Below are 9,037 nucleotides of genomic sequence, written 5' to 3'. Positions count from 1 at the left end.
CCCCCCCAGATAGGGTTGTGTAGCCCTGGTAGACAAGACTGGTCTGAAACACAGATCCACCTGCTTCTCCCTCCCTCGAGTGCTGTCTGGCATATGTATGGCTTTTTTAAATTTTAATTTATCTTATATATTTATTTTCTAGTGTCAACCTCCCACTATCACCGACTCAGACTATGAGGACTACAATTTTAATGGTTCACTCAGTCTCTGGCATGAGTAGAATAAACAGTATCCAATTCGTAGTAGGCACTGAGTCCATACTTCTTGAATGGATGATGACTGAGCATGCGCTTAGCTAGGTGTGAGAAATATATACTCACTGTGTGTTCTGGGTGTGTGAATGGACACTTTTCATTGTGTATGTTCAGATATGTGAGGTTTCTGTCATGGGTGACGCGTGAACCAAATCGATGTGGGTCTCAATGTGGAACTGTATACCTGAAGCTGTTCCATGATGTGGCACTGCTTGTGTTGGGGACACGGCTGCGTGTGCACAGCTCTGTGTGCATGTGCGGGTGGGGGTGGGGGTGGGAAGGCGCTGTCGGCTTCTCCCAGCCTTCAGCACTCACTCAGCTTCACCCCAGGTCGCCTGCTGCGAAATGTCAGTGGCAGAGAAGCTAAAAATATCCTCTCTCCTCCTTCTGCTCAAGGCTGGGGCTGATGGAACTGTGGGGCCCCAGAAGGCCCCTTGGGCCCTGGGGGAGGAGGAATGGCTGGATGAGGGATTGGGATAGGGAAGGAAAAGAGGCCCTTTTCAATGTGTTCATCCTTCCTGCTTCTAGTTTTTCTAGGCTCCAAAGCCAGACTCTCTAGGTTCACCTCTTTCAGGAAGCCCTCCAGGCCCCGCCCCAATAATGTCACACGCTCACATGTGTCTCTATATGTATATGTCTGAGGTACCTAAAGCAGTCCTTGAAGGACATATGGTTCCATCATACTCCAGGCTTCTGGGCAGGACCTTTCCTCCTCTGTCAATCCAGGGACTTCAGAGGTTAAGGGGTTCTATCTTCATCCAGATAGGGGATCCCTGAGGTAACTGATGGCAGTGTCTTGGGCTCTTTCCTAGGGCTGAGGATTAGGGATGCAACTGGCAGCATATGAGCTCATTCAGCCCTGTTCCTGGGACTATGACCTTCTGACTTCAAGGCAGATGTGTCCCTACGGAGAGCCTGTGGGCAGGGAGGAGCCTCGACTCTGTCCTCACCACACCCTGGGCTGCCACATGTTTGTGCCTTGAGTACATGAGTAGGTTCAGGTGGGACGTGTCAGGGCCTGTGGTCCTTTGGGGACCATGTCTTTTCTTCCGTTGGGCTCCTGGGTGTGTCTTCCTGTGTCGGTGGTTTCAGCCTCTCTCTGCCTTGGGAACTGTGGGCACTCAGTAGAAGGGCTGAGTGTGTCCTTATGCACACACGTGGCTGACTATGTATGTGGGCTTTTTGTCTTTCGTCACACAGCCCTGGAAACACTATATGAGCTGGGTGTCTGTGGGAGTAGCACTGGTTACCTTTGATTTGTGTGTCTCTGGCTTTGCGTGGGTCTGTTGGATGGTCTGTTCCTGCCTTTGGTATCAATCTATCTGCAGGTATATCTGTGTCCATGTCTCAAACATGTGATGACTGTGTTCCTGTAGTGTGTGTGTGTGTGTGTGTGTGTGTATGTGTGTTTATGCCTACAGGCATCTCTGTGATAGGTTGGATTCCTCTGTCACTTTCTTGTATTTTGTTTTGTGACAGGGTCTCATGTAGCCCAGGCTAGCCTTGAATCCTCCAACCTCATCTTACAAGCGTCCATCTCCTAAATGCCAGGACTTACAGGCGTGTACCACCTCGTGGCATGTGCCTATATCACTTGATTTGTGACCAGGTGTCCCTGTGTATGTGGCTGTTCTCTGTGGTATGTGGTATCCTTTTGTGTTTCTTTTCTAAAGCTATATATTTTGAAATGTGTGTGTGTGTTGCCTGCTTGTGCGTGTATGCGCACCATGTGCATACCTGTACCACGTGTGTGTAAGTACACACGCATTTCTGTCATATGTAGACATGCCCACCAAGGCCAGAAGAGGGCGTCAGAGCTCCCGGAACTGAATGACAGGCAGTTGTGAGCTGCCATGTTGGGTGCTGAGAACCCATGCCTCTTGCGTCCACTGGAAGAGCATCAAGAGCTCTTCACTGCTGAGCCATGCCTCAAGCTCGTGGTTTGCTTCTCTTAGTCTCTCCCTATTCTGTGTTGAAGGCCTTAGGGGTCTTGTGTGAGCATGTACCTTGGCCCTCCCCAAAGCCTCCATCCATTCCCTCAGGTCTGCTTTCTTCGGCTCTTTCTCTGTGGACTTGAGATGGGAGAGATGTAAACAGGGCAGGCAGACATGGAGCCCAAGACAGGGAGTGTTGGGGCCAGGCTGCCACGAGGGCCCTGTCTCAGCTTTGTTCCAAGCAAGCACTAAGCCAGAGCCTCGGTTACATGTAAACACCAGCTGTGTCAAGACAGCGCGGCTTCTTCTAGGTCAACAGACAGCTGTGGGGTTGCTAGGCAACCGCCTCCCCCCCCCAAATCAGGCTCCCCTCTCACTGCCTCTACCTGCAACCCCCCTGCTGGCACCCCAGCTCTACCGGGCCTTCTTTCACCCTCAGGGCAGTTAAAACAGTTTGGGTAGAGAGTCAGGGCAGCTTTGGGACTGCAATCCAGCAGGAGGTGTGAATCCTTCCAGTGTGCTCACTACCCAGGGTTCGGTATTCTTCAGTTCCCACCTCACTCTATTAGGGCTGAACTGGAGGGCTTAGGGGCAGGTTCTGAGAGATGGAAAGGCCTATATCTAGCTGTGGTGGTAACGAACTACCCCAACCCCAAAGTCACAGAAGCCTTCGAGAGGAGGGGAAGGGTGCCGCTGTCTTGGCCTTTGACGAGATCGCATGGAAAGATAAGGCTGCAGAGCCTGGGTCTCTCTTTTGCCCTGACTCACCTAAGGGTGGTCACCTTCTTTCCAAGGCTGACCTGTGCTTCCTGTTGGAAAGCCCGCTTGGCGCCTGCGCCCGCCCGCCCGCCCAGGCAGGTAGCCCCGCAGGACCAGGCTGTCATCATTGGGCCTGGCTGGACTTCAAGGAGGGAAAGATGAGGCGATATCTTCCCGGGACCAAGGGCTCAGGATCTGAGTGGAACGCGTGGGCCAAAGGCGCAAGACCGACTGACGACGGAAGCTGGAGGAAGGAGTGGGAGGCGAGAGTGGCCGGTGGGGGGGTAGCTGTGGGGGCAGTGCCCGTGGCCGCCCATTAGTATGCGGCCCCCGCTCAGCGCGCCATGGCAACCGCTCTCCCCACCGCACAGCCCGCAGCCTGGGGCGCAGTGCGCACCTCTCCTCCCACAGGTGGTGGCGCGCACGGGCGGGTACGCACGCACGCACGGGCACGCACGCTCGGGCTGCCTGGCGCCTGGGGGTGCGCCCAGGGCGCCAGGTGCGCTAGAGCCCCTGTCACCCACTGTCACCTATGGGCGTGTCTCCAAGTGAGCCCTGAGGGAGGAGTGTGTACCTGAGGCTGTTCTGCCTAGGTCCCTCGTGGGTCCCTCCGTGTGCCTCTGCCTCTGACTGCCCTTGAGGGTTTATGCTTCTGTGTGCTTCTCCCTCCTTATTCCTGGGTGTGATTTTTGGAGTGTGCTGAGTGGACCTGTGTGCCTGGATCTGTTATCTTTGTGTCTTTGTGTCTGTGCCTCAAGGTCTGTGTCCCTGTGCGTATTTGTGGCTCTAGGGTTTTCTCTGTGTCTGGATGAGGATTAGTCTGAGGCTTTTTCATGAAGCATGTCTGTGTGAGCCACAGTGTCTGGCATCTTTGTGTGCTTCTGGGAGTGGCTGTGCTGTGCGTTTAGTTTTGTACCTGTGTGTGTCTCTGTGAAAGTCCTCAGGAGTCATCCTTGTACTTAGAGTTCATTGTGTGTTCCTGTGAGCACTTGGAATGTGTATCTTGGAGTGTGCTCATGTCCAGGGCTGCTGGCTCTTGGCCCTCCTGGGCTTCACTCCCTGCTGCCTGAGTGAGCCCACACCTGCTCTCTGAGTACTGGGCCCCTCCCCCCACCTGGCAAGGACAAGGAAGGACAGAGGCAGACATGGAGGCAGAGACAGAGACATAGAGGGGTACACAGAGCCAAGTAGGCTGGAGAGGTGGAGACCCAGAGTCACATGATCAGCCTTCTAACCCAAGACCCAGAAGAGAAACAGATGCCAAGATCCTGACATTACAGAGGGACACCCGGAGCAACACAGAGACCCAGAGCACCAAGTCCGGAATTACTGAAACAGAACAGAGATCAAGGATGTGGCTCCCCAGCCTCCCTCCCTCCCTCCCACTCTCCGGTTCCAGCCCCAGCTGTGCCTCCCCCACATACCCGAAGCATAGCTCTCCTGGCTCTGACTGGAAATGTCTCCTCACAGCTCTCTCTCTCTCTCTCTCTCTCTCTCTCTCTCTCTCTCTCTCTCTCTGACCTGTTGTTCTGGGTTGGTACTTACCTTATGCACAGCCCTTCCCTACCTATCATCCCCTCACCACTGTCCACATTTTTACAGGGTTCGGATTAAACACACATTCACATAAATACACCACATAGCCACATAGCCCGTCGCTAAAACTCAGGCACACACTGTAAGAGTCCCTCTCTTTATCACCTCTGTTTGCTTTGTGACAGGGTCATATAGCATTGGCTGGCCAGGAGCTCAGAATAAAGACCAGGCTGAGGCTGGCTTTGAACTCACAGACAGGTCTGCCTGCTTCTGTACTATAACATCCTGTTAGTCCCATCTGGACAGGGAGCTAGAACACAGAAGAGCAAGTCTCCTGTCCAGAGGTCTGCCAGTCAGTCCTTACGGGGTTCCAAACCCCTGCCATTTACAGGAAGAGACAACACCAAACAGACTGTATACCTAAAGGAACACAATCCATTTGTCTCGTTCGCATTGTGTCTTGTGTCCTTAGGCGCTTGACCCAGTGTCTGGAAGCTCAAGAGTGAAGGATGCTCAGTGTACACACAGGAAAGCACTATAGACACACCTGGGATGACATATTACATATGGGGTATCTGCACAAGTGGATGCTTGTGCAAATGCTTAGGATAACAGCTGGACTAGAGGCAACCAACTCTGGCTGCACTCTGAAAATACTCCAGGATCTTTAAAAGAGAACCCATGCCCAGACAGACTACACCGGGCAAATAAATCAAGTGCCAGTAGCATTTTATCATTTATTAAAAAAAAAAAAAAAAAAAAAAAAAAAAAAAAAAAAAAAAAAAAGCAAACAAAAAACAAGGTCTCATAAATGGCCCAGGCTGGCCTTGAACTTTCTGTCATCCTGCCTCTGAGCTCCTGAACGCTAGTATTACAGGCCAGCTTCTACATGAAGGAGCACAGGCATTGCCATTTTGACATTAATCAGGTGGCTTCTCTCACAGGTGGCTTCTTGAGAACCACTGATCTGAAGGAATGGTCTGGAGAACTGGGGTACAGGCTAGAGAAGTACCATCAGAGCATTTTGGGGGGCCCTTTGTGATGTAGATTGAACTCAGGGCCTTGCTTATGCTAGGTGAGCATTCCACTAATGAGTAAGACCCCAGCTTCTGGGTTTTCACGCTTCTTTTACCAACACTACAATGAACTGTAGACTCCCGAACCGGATGCTCAACTCTGGTGTCACCACTTACTGGTTTGGCTGGTCTTTACAAATTATCTCTCTGTGCTTGAGGGTTTCTCGGGTATGTACTTCCTGCCAAAGTGTCAGAGGACAACTTACAGGAGTTCGTTTTCCTTCCACTATGTGGATCTGGGGATCAAGCTTAGGCTGCCAGGCTTCGTGCCAGAAGCCTGACCTGAGTCAGCTCCCTGGCCTTTTTGTCTTTTCCATATATTTCTTTCTCATGACTACATTGCTGGGCTGACCTTGAACCCCCTATGTAGCTAGGGATCACCTTGAACTTTTCTTTTTTTCCTTTCTTTCTTTTTTTTGGTTTTTTCAAGACAGGGTTTCTGCCGGGTGTGGTGGAGCACGCCTTTCATCCCAGCACTTGGGAGGCAGAGGCAGGTGGATTTCTGAGTTCGAGGCCAGCCTGGTCTACAGAGTGAGCTCCAGGACAGACAGGGCTATCCAGAGAAACCCTGTCTCGAAAAACCAAAAAAAAAAAACAAAACAAAACAAAACAAAACAAAAAAAAAACCACAGGGTTTCTCTGGATAGCCCTGGCTGTCCTGGAACTCACTCTGTAGACCAGGCTGGCCTCGAACTCAGAAATCTGCCTGCCTCTGCCTCCCAAGTGCTGGGATGAAAGGCATGCACCACCATCTCCCAGTTCACTTTGAACTTTCCTGATCCTACTGCTTCAACCTTCTTGAGAGCTGAGATTTCAGGGCAAGTGCCACACCTCATTTGTGTGGTGTGCAGGACTATACTGTAGCTTCATGCATGTAGGGAAGCACTATACTGAGTTATAGTTCTACTCCTGAAATGGTTTTAAAATGATATTTATTGAGTCCCGGGCCTTGTGCATGCTACTAGGCAAGTGCTCTGCTGCTGAGGCACACCCCACCTGTACTTGACTTCCCTGTAAGACAGGGAAACTGTTACACTGTTACAGTGAGACCTGTGGCACTGTTGTAGAGACTATGTATATGTGTACTTTGCTCAGGAAAGCTGATACACACACACACCCCACTCAAATCTTATTTTGTAGTACTGGAGAACAAACCCACGGCCTCAAGCTTGCTAAGCACACTCTCTCATCACTGAGCTGTATCTTGGCTTAAAACCTTTTATTATAGGATGGACTAATTTGTAGTTTTTATAAGCTGAGTCCTCCTGCCTGTGCTGTGGATCAGAGCCTGGCTAAAAGCAAGAGAGATAGCACCTGAAGAGAGACACCTGAGGTTGTTGTCTGGCCCCTAGAACCAGGAGCACAAGTGTGCCCCATCTCATGCATACTAACCTCAAAAGCACTATGCTTGTTTATGTCCCCAGTGCTAAATGGATTTTTTTTTTTCTCTTAAGTTTGTACAAAAAAGCAAAGGTTTGGGAGTCAGTCTTCAGGCCAGTTCATTGCCATTTTCTATATGACCTTGGACAAATCACTCCACGGGCAGCTCACTGAAAACCTGTTTTGTTGTCTATAAATGATGGGAGGACATTTCTTGATTTCAGATTCCCTTGAAGAATGAACAGAAAAGTGTAATGGTAGTCAGGTCTAAATCACCTAGGCAATGTTTTTCTTGTTCTAATTGTGCTAGTGACTGAACTGGGGCTATCTTGCTGGAATCCTACCACTGAGCTCTACATCCCCAACCCACTTTTTACTTTGTGTGTTCATATGGGCATACATTTGTGCTTCTGGTTGCAGGGATCAGATGACAACCTCAGGTGTCTCTCTTCAGATGCGATCTATCTTGCTTTGAGCCAGCATCTCTCACTGGCCTATTGGCTGGCCAGTTGGCCCCAAAGATATGTCTCCATCTTCCCAATGTTAGGATTGTGGGCATGTACCACCAGATTTTTCCTGTCTACGTGTGACATATATTTGTGTGTGTTATGTATATATGTAATGTGCATTGGTGTTTTGTCTGCAGGTATGTCTGTGGTCTGTGTGAGGGTGTCATATCTTGGACTTATAGACAGTTGTGAGTTACCATGTGGGTGCTGAAAATTGAACCAGGGTCCTCTGGAAGAGCAGTGTTCCCAACCTCAACCGTTTTGACATCTCTCCAGCCCCCAGTCTCTAATTTATTAGGTAACCAATTAATTAATACTGTGGTGTGTCTGTGACAGCCAGAGGACAACTTATGGGAATAAATTCTTCCCCTTTCCCACATGGGTTTCAGGGACAGAGCTTAGGTTGTGTGGCTTGCTACCAAGCATCCCTTTACCTGGTAAGTCATCTAGCCAACCCTGGCTTCTCCATTTTCTGTTGTTTCTCTGTGTAGCCCCTGCTGTCCTTGAACTGACGCGCTGCCTCTGCCTCCTCAGTGATGGGACTAATAATATGTACCACACCGTCTGGCAGTTGGTTCTTTAAAGACAGTACTGCTAAACTGTCTACATGGCTTTGAATTTACTTTATTGCTTAGGCCTTTTTTACTTTATAAATTTACTTTATTGCTAAGATCCTCCTGCCTCAGCCTCCCAAGTAGCTGCAACTAGGAACCATGTAGTTTTGATGCATTCTGAAACCCAGGTGTGGCACCTTGGCTTGGTGATGCCTCCAACCTCTGAAAATAGAACTTTGTGACTTCCATCACTGGCTCACTTACCTGGGGAGGGTTTCTTCTGGCTCTTTCCTCAGGGACTCTAGGGCCTGACAAACTTTCCATCCCCAAAGCTACAACATCTGGTTCCTGAAATACCTTGGAGTCCTCACCCCTTCCTTACTAAGCAGTAAGCCTACCCACATGGATTCCCCTCCCCCATCCTGTCTCACTGAAGATCAAGGCTTGCAAGAGCTGGGCAGAAGCTCTACGGTTGAGCTACATCCTCGGTCCAATAACCCTTTCCCTTTCATCTCTCATGGGGCATTAGATTGTCACCAAGCCATGGGCCCTCTGGCCTCCAAGCCTCTCTGCTGTTATCATCTAAGCTCCTACTTCCTTCATGGATCTCTCCACCCTAGTTCCTTTAGTTACTGTATACACACACACAGCCCTTTCACTATTCTTCTTCTCCCTTCCGCCGTATAACCCACGCCCCCAGCACCTTTCCTCTGAGCCCTCAGAGACCCGTACCAGGCCTTACCCCCCAGAACTGAACCCTGACTGCCAGAGATACCAGCTCACCCCAGCCCCCCTCATCTACCAGGTCCACTAGGCTAAGACTCCCTTTTCTGCCCTGGCAGCCAGTAAACAGTTCCTCTCTTCAGGCTGCAGACAGGCTTCTTCTTCTTTCTTTTTTTGGTTTTTCGAGACAGGGTTTCTCTGTGTAGCCTGGCTGTCCTGGAACTCGGTCTGTAGACCAGACTGGCCTCGAACTCAGAAATCTGCCTGCCTCTGCCTCCCGAGTGCTGGGAGATTAAAGACATGTGCCACGAC

This window comes from Mastomys coucha, unplaced genomic scaffold, assembly GCF_008632895.1.
Source record: "Mastomys coucha isolate ucsf_1 unplaced genomic scaffold, UCSF_Mcou_1 pScaffold18, whole genome shotgun sequence".
In the NCBI taxonomy this organism is placed as follows: domain Eukaryota; kingdom Metazoa; phylum Chordata; class Mammalia; order Rodentia; family Muridae; genus Mastomys; species Mastomys coucha.
This window is presented reverse-complemented; position numbering follows the sequence as displayed.